Source organism: Schistocerca piceifrons, chromosome 1, assembly GCF_021461385.2.
Source record: "Schistocerca piceifrons isolate TAMUIC-IGC-003096 chromosome 1, iqSchPice1.1, whole genome shotgun sequence".
NCBI classification, from domain to species: Eukaryota; Metazoa; Arthropoda; class Insecta; order Orthoptera; family Acrididae; genus Schistocerca; species Schistocerca piceifrons.
This window is the reverse complement of record NC_060138.1, coordinates 124,576,887-124,590,919: the sequence shown is the minus strand read 5'-3', so window position 1 is coordinate 124,590,919 and position 14,033 is coordinate 124,576,887.

Below are 14,033 nucleotides of genomic sequence, written 5' to 3'. Positions count from 1 at the left end.
ATGTGCAGATAAGATAGACAATAAATATAATGCTTTCCGACACATTTCTCATCCTCTTTGAAAGCTGCTTTCCATCAGAACATTTAAAACAGGGTTCTGGCACCAACAGGAAACCTGGATGGCTGACTAATGGGATAAGGATAAGTAGAACAAAGTAAGAGTTGTATCAAAATATGAATAGTAATGTCAAGCTGCAGCAGACCATTACTAACACTACTGCAAGGTGCTCAAAAATGCTATTCGGAAGGCCAAAAAAAAGTTTAATATCTAACTACAGGATAAAATCAAAGCCATATGATCAGTCATGAAGGAAGTATCTGGCTTAAATTATGGGGTTGAGGTCATAGTCAGTACATAGTAGAAATATTTTTCTTGTTGATGAGTAAGATATTTGTACAATATTTCCCGATAGTTGGTGAATATTGTAGATGAACTAAATAAGAACTTATTTCTGTGCAGAACCATATAACTCTTAGAAAATGGTTGTCAAAGACACCTTTGTGACAAGGGGGAAATTGAGTCAATAATTAAACTGCTGAAGAATAAGAACTCTCATGGATATGATGGGGTATTTTGCAGATTATAAAAGCACTGCCTGTCATTAGCCCAGTACTTAGCCATATTTGTAATTTTTCTTTTAGGAATAGTCAGTTTCCTGAATGTTTAAAGCATTCAATAGTGAAACTTTATAAAAAAAAAAAGGAGAAAGTGATGATGTATAAAATGTTAGGCCTTTTTTATGTTATTATTGTTTGCAAAAGTCATTGAAAAGGCTGTACATATAAAGGTAATTGATCATTTCAGTTCATATAATTTGCTATAAAATGCACAGCTTGGTTTCAGAAGAGGGGTAGCAACTGAAAACGCTATAATGTTCTTTCACTGGATGGATTAAACAAAAATCTGTGAACACTAGGCATCTTAATTTAATTAAGGTGTTTGATTGTGTTGCTTACAAAATGTTACTGCAGAAGCTGGCCCATTATGGAATAAGAGGAGTAGCTCACAGTTGGTTCCTGCAACACTTTAAGAACATGTAGCAAAAGATCATTCTTCCCAGTAATGAGACCGACTATGAGGTGATTCTAAAATATGGCTGTTTGGTGATGACACTAGTCTGGTAGTGAAGGGTGTTGACTACAATGTAGGCAATGTATGAAATAGTGTAGTTCAAGACATAAGTTCATGGCTTGTAGACAATAAATTGGTGCTAAAACACAATGAGACTCAGTTTTTCAATACACAATTCAGTTAAAACTGACATTTTGCTTTCACACAAGGGGCTTATGACCAGTGAGTGCGAGCGTTTCAAATTCCTAGGTATTCAGATAGATAGTAAGCTCTCATGGAAAGCTTTTTATGATTTTACCCTGGTGTTTTCGTGAAAAATCTATGGGACAGACCCAAACTGTATACACAGAATTATTATTTTTTTCCAAGAAGTTTACTATATATAAATATGCTGTTAACATATAAGTATGCTAAGTATAATATCAACCATAAATCAGAGTACCATACCAAAGTGGGCAATGCGCATCAATACCACAGACATTTGCGATGACATCAGCGGAAACGGCCAACATTATTGATTAGCCCTAAAGAGTTATTCAAGTCCCAGACAGAAATGTACTTTTGTAAATGTTGAACATTGTGTTTCAAGAGAAGAGGTGTAATTGTATTCATCGAGGGATGCTTTAGTAGTCAATGACAGCTGTAAATATTCAAGCACTCCTGTAGCAAAGCATTGCATCACGTTAAGTAATTTTTTTATTCAATAAAGTAATGAAGTGAACTAATACTTTATATGTTATTGTTCCAATGAGCCATCTCACAGAGAGATCAAAGAATCCACAGTTATGGCTGGACAGCTGTAGTTTTGTCTGGTCACAACACTAAGCATTTCATGTCACATTTTAAAAAGACCTGAAATTAAATCTGCAGATCATTAAATCCAGAAAAGTGTTTTGTAATTGTAAGTGTAAATTCAAGCATTCTGTAGTGCATTATTAGCTAATGAGCTAATACAAATAGTATTAGGTTGGCACTGAACATTTAAAACTTGAACATGTGAGATAATTGTGATGGACTTCAAAAAAAATAACAGTGTCATTGACTAACGCTACTGGAGTAACAGCAGATAAATTAAAAAACCAGAGTCTGTTCATTTCAGCCTAGTAAGCCAGTCAGTCAGGCCTCAGCTGTTGCCTGTTACACATCTCCAGAGTGCCAAGTTAGTATTTAGCTTTTATTGCATTTTCCTGGTAGTAAATTCCTTAAATCTCGTGCACATTTAGTTATTTAAGAGGTTTACTCTCATTTTTCATAACTCAACATGTAAATTCAGGAAGTTTCCATTTCATCTGAATGCCAGCTCATTAATGCATCAGCATCTATTGGTGACACATCAGGAAGGTAGCACATTGCATATCTATTTTGCTGTAGTGATGTGTATAGGCTCTGTGTGGATGTAAGAGGAGCTAGCCACAGTTCGCTAAAAGCTGAATGTGCTTTTGGCTACGGTCAGCTGCCATCAGACTGCTGCCTCAGTTTGTAGAGGTCTTCTACATTGCCTGGGACGTCTGAGGTGTCACTTGTTTCACTCATGGGGTCTGCTGCTCCTAGTGTACCAGATGCGAAGATCCACCCTCACAGTGGGATGAGTGGCAAGTGGTAATACATTTGCATCACTTGAGGCAGAGGACCAGTGTGGAGACTGGTATTACCTATTTGCCCTCTGAGTGAACGTGCTGGCCATTCCTTCTACAGGGTCCGAGCTGGTACACGTGGGCAGTGGCTTGCTAGTTATTGGGAGCTCCATTGTTAGGTGCATTATATTATGACTCCGTAGGGAGATAGTGTACAGGGCTGTAAAGAAAGGTCTGCCGGGAAGCCTCATCAGAGATGTGGAGGAGGCTTTGCCTGCGGCTATCGACTGTGTGAGGTGCAGTCGTCTGCAAGTTGCGGCTCATATTGACACCAACAACATGTATCACATGGGTTCTGAGTTCATCTACAGTTCATACAGATGGCTGGTGGAAGTGGTGAAGATTGCTGGCCTCGTGTGTGGGTTGTAAGCAAAGCTCACAATTTTCAGCATTGTTCCCAAAGTTGATTGGGGTCCTCTGGCTTGGAGCTGAGTGAAGGGTCTTAAGCTGCAGTTTCTGGAACTGTGTTATTCGCTGAGAAATTGTAAGGCTCCTCTTGATACATCAGGAATGCGCTGCACCAAGGAAACATCTATTCAGGTAGCAGAGTGCTTGTGGAGTGCACATGGTTTTTTTTTTTTTTTTTAGGCTAGGTGGAAGTTTGAGGTACTCTGATGAACACTCGCCAGATGATACGCAGATAGCAAACTCAGATCACATTCAGAGTAAAGACACTTGTACTCTCAAAATTATATCAGTCAATTGTCAAAGTATTTGTAACAAAGTTCCCAAATTTACTGCCCTCCACTGAAGTTCTAATGCTCAAATGATTCTTTGGACTAAGAACTGGCTGAAACCCAATGCAGAAAGCTTCGAGATACTTAGCGAGTCATGGAACGTACATTGAAAAGACAGATTAGATGCCATAGGAGGAGAAGGGTTCATTGTGGTTGACAAAAATATTGACTACATTGAGGTCAAAATTAAGTGATAGTGAAGTTATCTGGTTGCATATAATAGTTTCAGGTGAAACCAGGTTAATTGTTGGATGTTTTTACTGGCCACACGATTCTGCTGTGACAGTTTTACAGTCAATCAAAGGAAGTCTAGTCAGTAGCATGTAAATGACAGGTCAGGCAATACTAGTTGGAGGCAACTTTAACCTACTGAGTAGTACTGGGATATGTAGGCATTCATTGCAAGTGGTACAGACAGACAGTCTTGCGAAGCATTTTTGTAAACATTTTCTGAAAACCCTTGAGCAGCTAGTTTGGCAGCCCACACACAATGGAAATATTTCAAACTTTGTAGCTACAAACAGGCCAGACCTTATCAATAGTGTCAATATAGATATAGGGAATAGTGATTGTGCTATCATCATAGTGACTATGGTTACTAATGTTAATAAAAGAGATAAGAAGGCTAGGAGAGTAATTCTCCTGGAAAGAGTAAATAAGAAGTTAATGGATGGACAGAAATGACTCCCTGTGGCTTAACAACGAAATTCAAAAAATGCTGAGGAAGCAAAGGCACACCTTTTCTGAAAACTCTTGAGCAGCTAGTTTGGAAGCCCAAGTGCTTTCAGTTCAAAAGACAAACCAGCACAGCCCATAGTGATGGGTTAACGAATTGTTTTTAATATTCGACTGGTCAGTCAATTATCTTTTTTTTTGTTCAGTCGGTTTTTTTCAGTCTCTGTGGCCATGTCATCTCCCTGAATGTTTCCACTCATTCACTGGGTTTGAGTGGTTTAACTTAATGTGAGACAACCAACTGAAACAAATAACGAAAAGTGTGAGGTCATCCACATGAGTGCTAAAAGGAATCTGTTAAACTTTGGTTCATGATAAATCAATCACATCTAAAGACTGTAAATTCAACTAAATACCTAGGAACTACAATTACAAACAACTTAAATTGGAAGGAGCACATAGAAAATGTTGTCGGGAACGCTAACCAAAGACAGTGTTTATTGGCAGGATACTTAGAAAATGTAACAGATCTACTAAGGAGACTGCCTACACTATGATTGTCTGTCCTCTTTTAGAATACTGCAGCACTGTGTGGGATCCTTACCAGATAGGATTGAGGGAGTACATTTAAAAAGTTCAAAATAGGGCAGCACATTTTGTATTATCGCAAAATAGGGGAGAGAGTATCACTGAAATGATACAGTATCTGGGGTGGACATCATTAAAACAAAGGCATTTTTCGCTGTGGCAGAATCTTCTCATGAAATTCCAATCACCATCTTTCTCCACCGAATGCGAAAATGTTTTGTTGACACTGACCTACATAGGGAGAAACGGTCACCATGATAAAATAAGGGAAATCAGAGCTTGTGTGGAAAGATATAGGTGTTCATTCTTTCCATGCACTGTACGAGATTGGAATGATAGAGAACTGTGAAGGTGGTTTGATGAACCCTCTGCCAGACACTTAAATGTGATTTGCAGAGTATCCATGTAGATGTAGATGTAGATGAAGTCGCTTTCGGTTGTGGCCATTATATGAATGTTTTCACTTACTGACCAGGTTCAAGTGGTTCCATTCAATGTGAGAGAACCAACTGCTTCAGGTCAGTGTTGATGGCAGTTGTTACATGAATGCTTTCACTCAGTATCTGTGTTTGAGTGATTTTTGCTAACATACTTTTTCACCTTTTACCTTGGGGTCATTGCAACGGGCACTTGACACTGCCACTGTAGCCTCTTTCTGCAGCTGCCAGAAACATGGTCGCAGCAAGCGCAAAGAGGTGGCATAGGCCGGAATGAGCACACCACTGCTGGGAGCTGCAATAGCAGCGACTGACCATCTCGCTACCTCGTCATGAGGTGGCATAGTGGCCGGAATAAGCACACCACTGCTGGGAGCTGCACTAGCAGCGACTGATCATCTCGCTACCTCGTCATGCTGACTGCGACTCTGGCAGCTGCAGGATGCTGATGTGGAGTGTACATGACACAGGCGCTATCTCAAATTTTAATTTTATTTATGGACCTCATCTCTTTTCATTGAAACATAATGCAAACAGTTTCAAAAATGTATCAGTTCTCCTTTCTTCTTCATATACCCCTAAGAGAACTCCTATGCTTGCTCAGTATTGTACGAGGGTGGTTTGAAAAGTTCTTGGAATTGTGATATTCATTGGACTGTTGCCCATAAGCACGTGCCATGCCAGTGCTCTTGGAAGAGAGCTGTGACGTAGCTACGTTGTTGTTCCTGCACAGTGATTTGCGAAGATGGAAAAAATTGAGATTCGAGCAGTGATTAAGTACTTCATAAAGATAGGTATGAAAGCTAAGGACATTCATGCCAATTTCCAGAATACACTAGGGGACTCTGCTACTTCATATTCAACAGTTGCCAAGTGGACAAATGAATTTAAATTTTGTCAGGAGAGCTTAGATGATGATCCGCGCAGTGGTCGCCCAAGATGTGTACTACTACAGAAATCATTGCAAAAGTGCACAAAATGGTCATGGAGGATCGCCAATTGAAAGTGCATGAAATTGTCCATGCTTGCCAGATTTCATCTGAAAGGGTATATCACATTTTAACTGAAGAATTAGAAATGAAAAAATATTTCTAAGATGGGTGCTGTGACAAGACAGTGTGCGCTCGCACACATATGCCATCGCCATGGCAAAATTACACAAACTAAGGTATGAATTGTTGCCACACCTGCCTCGTTCATCTGACATGGCTCTGTCTCTTCCCAAAACTGAAAATTTTTCTTAGTGGATGAAGATTCACTTCAAACGAATAATTGATAACTGGGGTTGACAACTGATTTGCAGGCCTGTAGGAAATTCATTTTTGAGATGGGATCAATACACTGGAACGTCGTTGGAGCAAGTGCATTAATCTACAAGGAGACTAAATTGAAAAATAAAAAAAAGTTTCAGTGATGTAAGTATTTTTTTTCTATTTCGTTCTGAGAACTTTTCAAACCACCCTCGTATTAACAAGAAAGCTTTATTAGTTAGATGCTAATTGCACCTAGAAAAATTTAATGCACAGCAATCTATTTATTGTTTTTAAATGGTGAAAGCAGAGCTATTCTTTCAGCACATAATGAAACAAATGTGTTTATTGCTTGTCTTCACGTATACCTGAGGGTATGTGCATCCTGGTTTATGTTGTATACGACCGCTTTACTTCACTTAATGAAAGTACTAAAGACTGGTTTCAGTCAGAAGAATAACTGGATAATTCAGTCAGCTTTTAATTGATAGAAAAAATGAATACAAGCTTCAACCGACAGAAAAATGGAAGAACGAATAATTCAGTAAGTAGTGCGCAAAACACCACTGGACTGCATCGACTTTTTTCATTCTGTTTCCCTCTGAGACTGGTTTCGTGCAAAAGAAATGAATGAACAAAAACCCCTCCAATACGTAAAATTACAACTGACTGATTTGATTGTTAACAATTGGTTGCTTCCATAGACTGTTTTCACACAAAAGAATGAATGAATAATTCAACAGATATATATAGCTACAACTGAATAAGTCCATTGTTTTCCAACAACCAACTGAATCAGTTGTTTTTTATTCAGTTGTTCTCACCACTAGGTGAAGGTTAGTAGAGATTTGTGCATTTGTAAAAAGATCTATGCATGAAGCATCATACCTTAGCAAAAGATCTGGGGCTGAGTACACATATGTTGATTAAATAGTAAGATAACCAATGCTCCTGTGATCATAGGTAAAGCTTAATCACAATTAAGGTGTCTCTGCGCTGCACTAACATTAAATGCCAGTTAGCAAAAAGTGTTCAGTTAAACAGGAACTTGATTGAGGTTAACTCAATCAGTTACAAATGAAAGTGCCCATCATACATGAAAAGATAATGATAACTGCTGTCTGAGGTATTTGCCTCTAGCCTCTTTGGTACTTAAGCACACATTTCAGTTTAACGTTATAACAAGATTGTTGTTACTGCTCTACGGATGGCAAGAAAAGGATGCCAAATTTCTCAAAATGTGAAACTGATATCCTTTCAGAGCTGGTCAGCTGTAATACAAAAATTTTAGAATGCAAAAAAGCGGACAGGTGTAATGAGTGTTAGGGGGAGACTGGAAGTGTCATCAAATATAACAACAGAATTTAATTCCATTCCAGGCCATCGAGTAATGATGTCCCATATTATTAAACTGTGAACACTGACAATTTGGCAGTTAAATGACGAATGTGATTTTCTATTGTAGAAAAGTTCCGCATTATATTCCGCAGGAGACCGAATCCTTGAGTACAAACCATTGACCAATGACTCAAGGAAATCCATCCAATACACTGAAACCACTCATCCTGGAGTGTAATTCTGCTTAAGGAAGAAACTTATGTATTGTGGTAACACTGCTGCTGTGATGCCCAACACATCACTCACTCTTTTTTGTGCTGTTGTACCATAATCTAAGTTGTGCTATGTACATTAGCTCTGTCACCAATAACTATATTAAATGCAGCAGTTGGATATACCCTTAATGTCAGTAGAAGTCTGGTCATGGGTGAGACAGGGTTTTTCCAATAAGTAGGAAATTCCAACGTCTTGTTGATTTGACCTAATAACCACCGTCATTTTTCTTTTGAAACATGAAATCTCTCTTCAGATTTCCTGTCCTTGCAATCTTGGAAAGTATTTTCACTTTCCAGAAGTACCACAGTACATTTGTGGTAACAATTTACATGGTCAAGATATAACATTTCTTCATCTTCTGTGCCACCTAAAACATCAAAACACACCACAGTCTTAACACAGTATGTGTTTACTTCATTTTAACTGTGATCAGTTCAAGATTTCGGTCAACTTTAACAACAACTAATTCCTTGGTTTAACTTTAAACGAGGTTGGTGCAGTTGAATCTTGCATTGACCAGGATTAACTGCCAATTTAACTGTGGTTAACTTTTAATCGACACTGATGCACTTAGCCCCTGGCTGAGAAATCGAGAAAATTCTGGTACTATGTAAAATGGTTAAGCGGGTCTTAGCCTTCCATCCAGTCACTCATTGACCAGTCTCGTGTGGTAGTAGAAGATAGCAAAAGGAAAGCTACAGTTTTAAATTTCACATTTAAGAAATCATTCACACAGGATAATCGTACAAACATACTGTCATTTGACTATCACATGGACTCCTGTATGGATGACATAGTAATAGACATCCCTGGTGTGGAAAAGCAACTGGAAAGAATTGAAAACTATTAAGTCATCAGGTCCGTATGGAATCCCAATTTGATTTTGCAAATGGTACCTTATGGGATTGACCCCTTATTTAGCTTGTATTGATCATAAATCTCTCACCCAGCGCAAAGTCCTAAGTCCCTGGAAAAAATTGCAGGTGACTCCTGTGTATAAGAATGGTAAGAGAACGGACATGGAAAATTACAGGCCAATATCCTTAACATCAGTTTGCTGCACAATTCTTGAATGTATTCTGAGTTCAAATGTAATAAATTTCCTTGAGATCAAAAAGCTTATCTCCAAATATCAGCACAGTTTTAGAAAGTGTTGCTCGTGTGGAACTCGGCATTCCCTTTTCTCACATGATATCCTGTGAACTATGGATGATGGGCAACAGGCATATTCTTTATTTCTAGATTGCCAAAAACTGTTTGACACAGTGCCTCACAGCAGACTGTTAACAAAGTTACAGGCATGTGGAATAGGTTCCCAGATATGTGAGTAACTCAAAAACTTCTTCAGTAATAGAATCCAGTGTATTGTCCTCAACAGAGAGTGTTCATCAGAGACAAGGGTATCATCAGAAATGTCCCAGGGAAGTGTGATAGGTGTGCTATTAATCTGTATATACATAAAAGATATATCAAGCAAGGTGGGCAGCAGTCTGCAGTTGGTTGCTGATGATACTGTGGTGTACAAGAAGGTGTCATTGTTGAGTGACTGTAGGAGGATACAGGATGACTAAGACAATATTTTTAGTTCATGTGATGGATGACAGCTAGCCCTAAATGTACGAGCGTCACTCCAAAAGAAATACACACTATTTTTTTTAAATCCATCTTTTATTCTACATGTTTGAAAGTTTTACAGTGTGTAGATACATTTTTTAGGAACAATATTTTCATTTCTCTTCATAATTTCCATCACTTTCAACTGCCTTACACCATTTTGGAACCAGCGCCTGTATACCCACATGGTAAAATTCTGGACAAACCTGTTGGAGCCACTGTTTGGCAGCATGCACAAGGGAGTCATCATCTTCAAACCTTGTTCCACAAAAAGAGTCTTTCAGTTTCCCAAAGAGATGATAGTCACATGTAGACAGGTCAGGACTGTAAGGCGGTTGTTTCAGTGTTGTTCATCAGAGTTTTGTGATTGCTTCCATGGTTTTTTGACTCACATGTGGCCGTGCATTGTCGTACAACATCCTGCTTTTGCCGATGTGGTCAAGCACAACTCAGTCAAGCTTGAAGTTTCTTCAGTGTCGTCACATATGCATCAGAATTTGTGGCATGATGTCCACAAGCAAGAGTCCTTCAGAATCGAAAAACACTGTAGCCATAACTTTTCCAGCAGAAGGTGTGGTTTTGAATTTTTTTTCTTGGGCGAATTTGTATGATGCCAGTCCATTGATTGCCTCTTCATCTCCGGTGAAAAATGATGGAACCATGTTTCATCACCTGTCACAATTCTTCCAAGAAATTCATCTCCACCATTCTCATACTGTTCAAAAGTTCGCTGCATACCGTGTATTTTGTTTCTTTGTGAGCCACTGTCAACATCCTGGGAACCCACCTGGCACAAACATTTTTAACGACAACACTTTCAGTATTGCTTGTGGATCATCGACACAATAAAGTGGCATCATGAAAAAGTAGCTGCCCATGGTCACTGTCAAATACAAACCATCTGTTGTAGGCTCAAAATCAGTCACTAAAGATTCACAACTAGCAGCAGCATGTCTATCTTACCAAGTTAAAATAATGAAGTAGTGTGAAGTGTAGATTAAAAGAACCAATATCGCTGCACCACTTGTTACATGACAACACAAATTGAAGCCTTGCCCCAATAGCAACATTACTGTGTTCATATAATAAAGAGAAAGGTGGAAATACAGTAGTGTACACTTTAGGATTTTTACCAATTGGGTGCTGATGATGATGATGATTGGTTTGTGGGGCACTCAACTGCTCGATTTTCAGCGCCCATACAAATTCCCAACCTTTGCTCAGTCCAAACTCGCCACTTTCATGAATGATGATGAAATGATGAAGACAACACAAACACCCAGTCATCTTGAGGCAGGTGAAAATCCCTGACCCCACCAGGAATTGAACCCGGGACACCGTGCTCGGCAAGCGAGAACGCAACCATGAGACTATGAGCTGCGGACCAATTGGGTGCTGTCATAAACTAAAATCTCAGCACCAATTAAATATTGTCCAGCACTTTTTGATCATGATATTTCTCAGAAAATTTCTTACTGTAAACAAACGTCACAGTATGTGGATCCATCTCCACTACTGACTATTTGAATTGTTTAATTTTTCATAAAAAAATTAAATCTCCCTTGTGTTGTTCCCATACAATTTTTCATACAGTACTGAAACTTGTGGGCACAAAACAAGTGATAGAGGCGGTAAAGGTAATCACTGACTCGGTAGTTGAGATATTAAACAATACACAGAGCATCCTCATGCCATCCCCTAGTTGCGCAGTTAGCACGCTCGCTTTCTAAATAGGGGGATATCTTAGTGGCCTGAGGATAGTACTGTACACCAAAACTGGTAGCATGTAAGTAAAGTCAGCTGAAAATAAGTGGTATCTCCTGTTCAAAAATACCCTGACTCCAGGTTGGGGGGAGGCTCCCTTTTCTTTGTCCTGCCTTTAGTTGCAAGCACCTATGCACACATTCCAATTAACTTAGTGTGTTTGAATTACCACTATCACATCACAGCAAGTGAAAGGTCAGGCTACATGAAGAAGAAGCAGGAAGCCTACTCTTAAAGCAAGATGTTACAGATCAGTTAAACTGACAAAAGTGGCTTGAAATTCAGAAAACCACTCTCTCTGATAACTTTTGTTCTCTGTGTAAATTTTGACAGTTGTCATAGGTAATATTCATATATTCCTATCTCTATGTCATCACCTTCCCTCCAGGGAAATCCCATTTGAGTTTCCGAAGCATCTGCACACTTACATGTTGTTTGAACCTACCGGTAATGAATCAATCAGCTGGCCTCTAAATTGCTTTGATGTCTTCTTTCAAGCAGTCGAGGACAACATACTTGGTTCTATTACTTAAGAAGTCTTTGAGCTACTCACTTATCTGTGAACTTATTCCATATGCTCCTACCATTGTTAACAGCCTGCAGGGAGGCACTGTGTCAAGTGCTTTCTGGAAATCTAGAAATATGGAACCCGAGTTTGCAGTATATCATGTGAGAAAAGGGCAAGCTGAGTTTCGCACGTTGGCATGTTACATAATCTTGCCATGGACATCAATTATGCAGATCATAAAATTCTGCTAAAATGATATGCTCTTAAAGGCATTACATTTGCATGGATGGAGTTGTATCGTAACAGTAGGGAGCAAAGGGTTACTTTAACAAATAATATGATAGGAATAAGGTTATATACATAGTTGGAAACATTAAATATGGTATCCCACAAGGTTTGGTGCTTGGCCTACCGCTGTTCTTGGCCTGCATAAATGATTTACCTGGGACGTTAGAGAACTCTTCAAAAAATGCAATATTTGTTGATGACAGCAGTATGCTCAACCACATCCATATCAGCCGCAGCAAGGAGAATAATCAAACAGTCTTAGAACTGCTTCACAGCAAACAGTTTAACCCTTGCTCTTGCAAAGACTCATATCGTGAAGTTGGAAACAATTCAAAATGGCTAACAGATACAAGAAGTAGAATCAGTGGATACACACTGCATCAGGCTCCATTTGTGAAGTTCCTAAGTACCCAGATGGATAGCAAACAAGTATGTGGATATGTCAAATAGAAAGTTCAGTTCTGCTTACTTTGCACTTAGAATCTCTCCCACTGTGTGGACCTGCATATGGTTTTGTTCTACAGAAGTGAATAATTTGTTTTTAGCATACTTAACAGAAGTAGCTTGCAGTAGGTGTTTCTGCCTATTGATGTATGATTTGATACGTTCCCCATCTCTGATGGCATTGCTTCATGATGGGATTTATGAATAAATGATTGAATGATACCAGTGATATGGGGCAATACTGTCAGACCCTCACCCCAGTCCGGCCACAGTATGGGACACTGTTTCAGTATCTCAACTATTCAATGAGTGGTTACCATTGCTCTCTCTATTGCTTGTCTTGTGTTCACAGCTTTCAGTACTATGAACAGTCATATGTGAACAACAATTAGAGTGATCTAATTTTCTACGAAAAGCTAACAAACAAAATTCAAACAGTCAGTGGTAGATATGGATTCAAACACTTATGTTTATAGTAATTTTTTGTTTATTTATTTCATTTTATTTATTTATTAATTTATTTTTGGAGAAATATTGTGATCAAATGTGCCAGACAGTCTTTAGCTGTTGCTGGGATTTTACATTATGACAGCACCCAGTTGGTAAAAATACTAAAGTATACACTACTGGATCTCCATCTTTCTCTTTATTACATATAAACACAGTGATGTTGCTATCTGGGCAGGACTTCAGTTTGTGTTGCCAAGTAACAACTGGTGCAGTGATGTGTTTTTTTTATCTTTACTTCATATTACTTCATTATTTTAACTCAGTGCTGCATCTAGGTATGAGTCTTGAGAGTCTGACTCTGAGCCCACTACAAGTGCTTTATATTTGACAGTGACCATGGGCAGCTACTTTTTTATGATGCCACTTCACTGTGTCCATGATCTACACATAATTTATCTAATGAGAAATACACACTTATAAGTTTTTATAACTGAATAGATTTCTCTTCTATATTGAGTGTCTTCAATGTACTCTGGTTCCAAGATTTCTAATGAATTTTATTTATTCTTGCAGATATCCCAGTATGAGACTCCATGGTGGTATTTCCCACAAAGTGATTGTGTTGAGAATGTTATTTTAACAGTGTCTGGACAAGCTACAGAAATTCAAGCACTGTTGCCTTTCCCTAAATTTTGTATTAAATATTGAAACTAAGCATGATGTGCAGGAACTGATTGGAACAGAAAATATAAAAAGTTGCATTGGGAAGTTGCTTGTTCCTCTAGCACAAGTTGTGTTGTATTCAGAGCAGGCAAATGGTGGGCAGGCTCCAACGTATGCAGCACATACTGCTAATTTCACTACAGACTGCTAAACTATCTAGACATATTTCTCAGAATACTTTTTTAACTGCAGAAACATTAGGGTAAATTATTTAGGATTGAAGGAGACCCCTAACA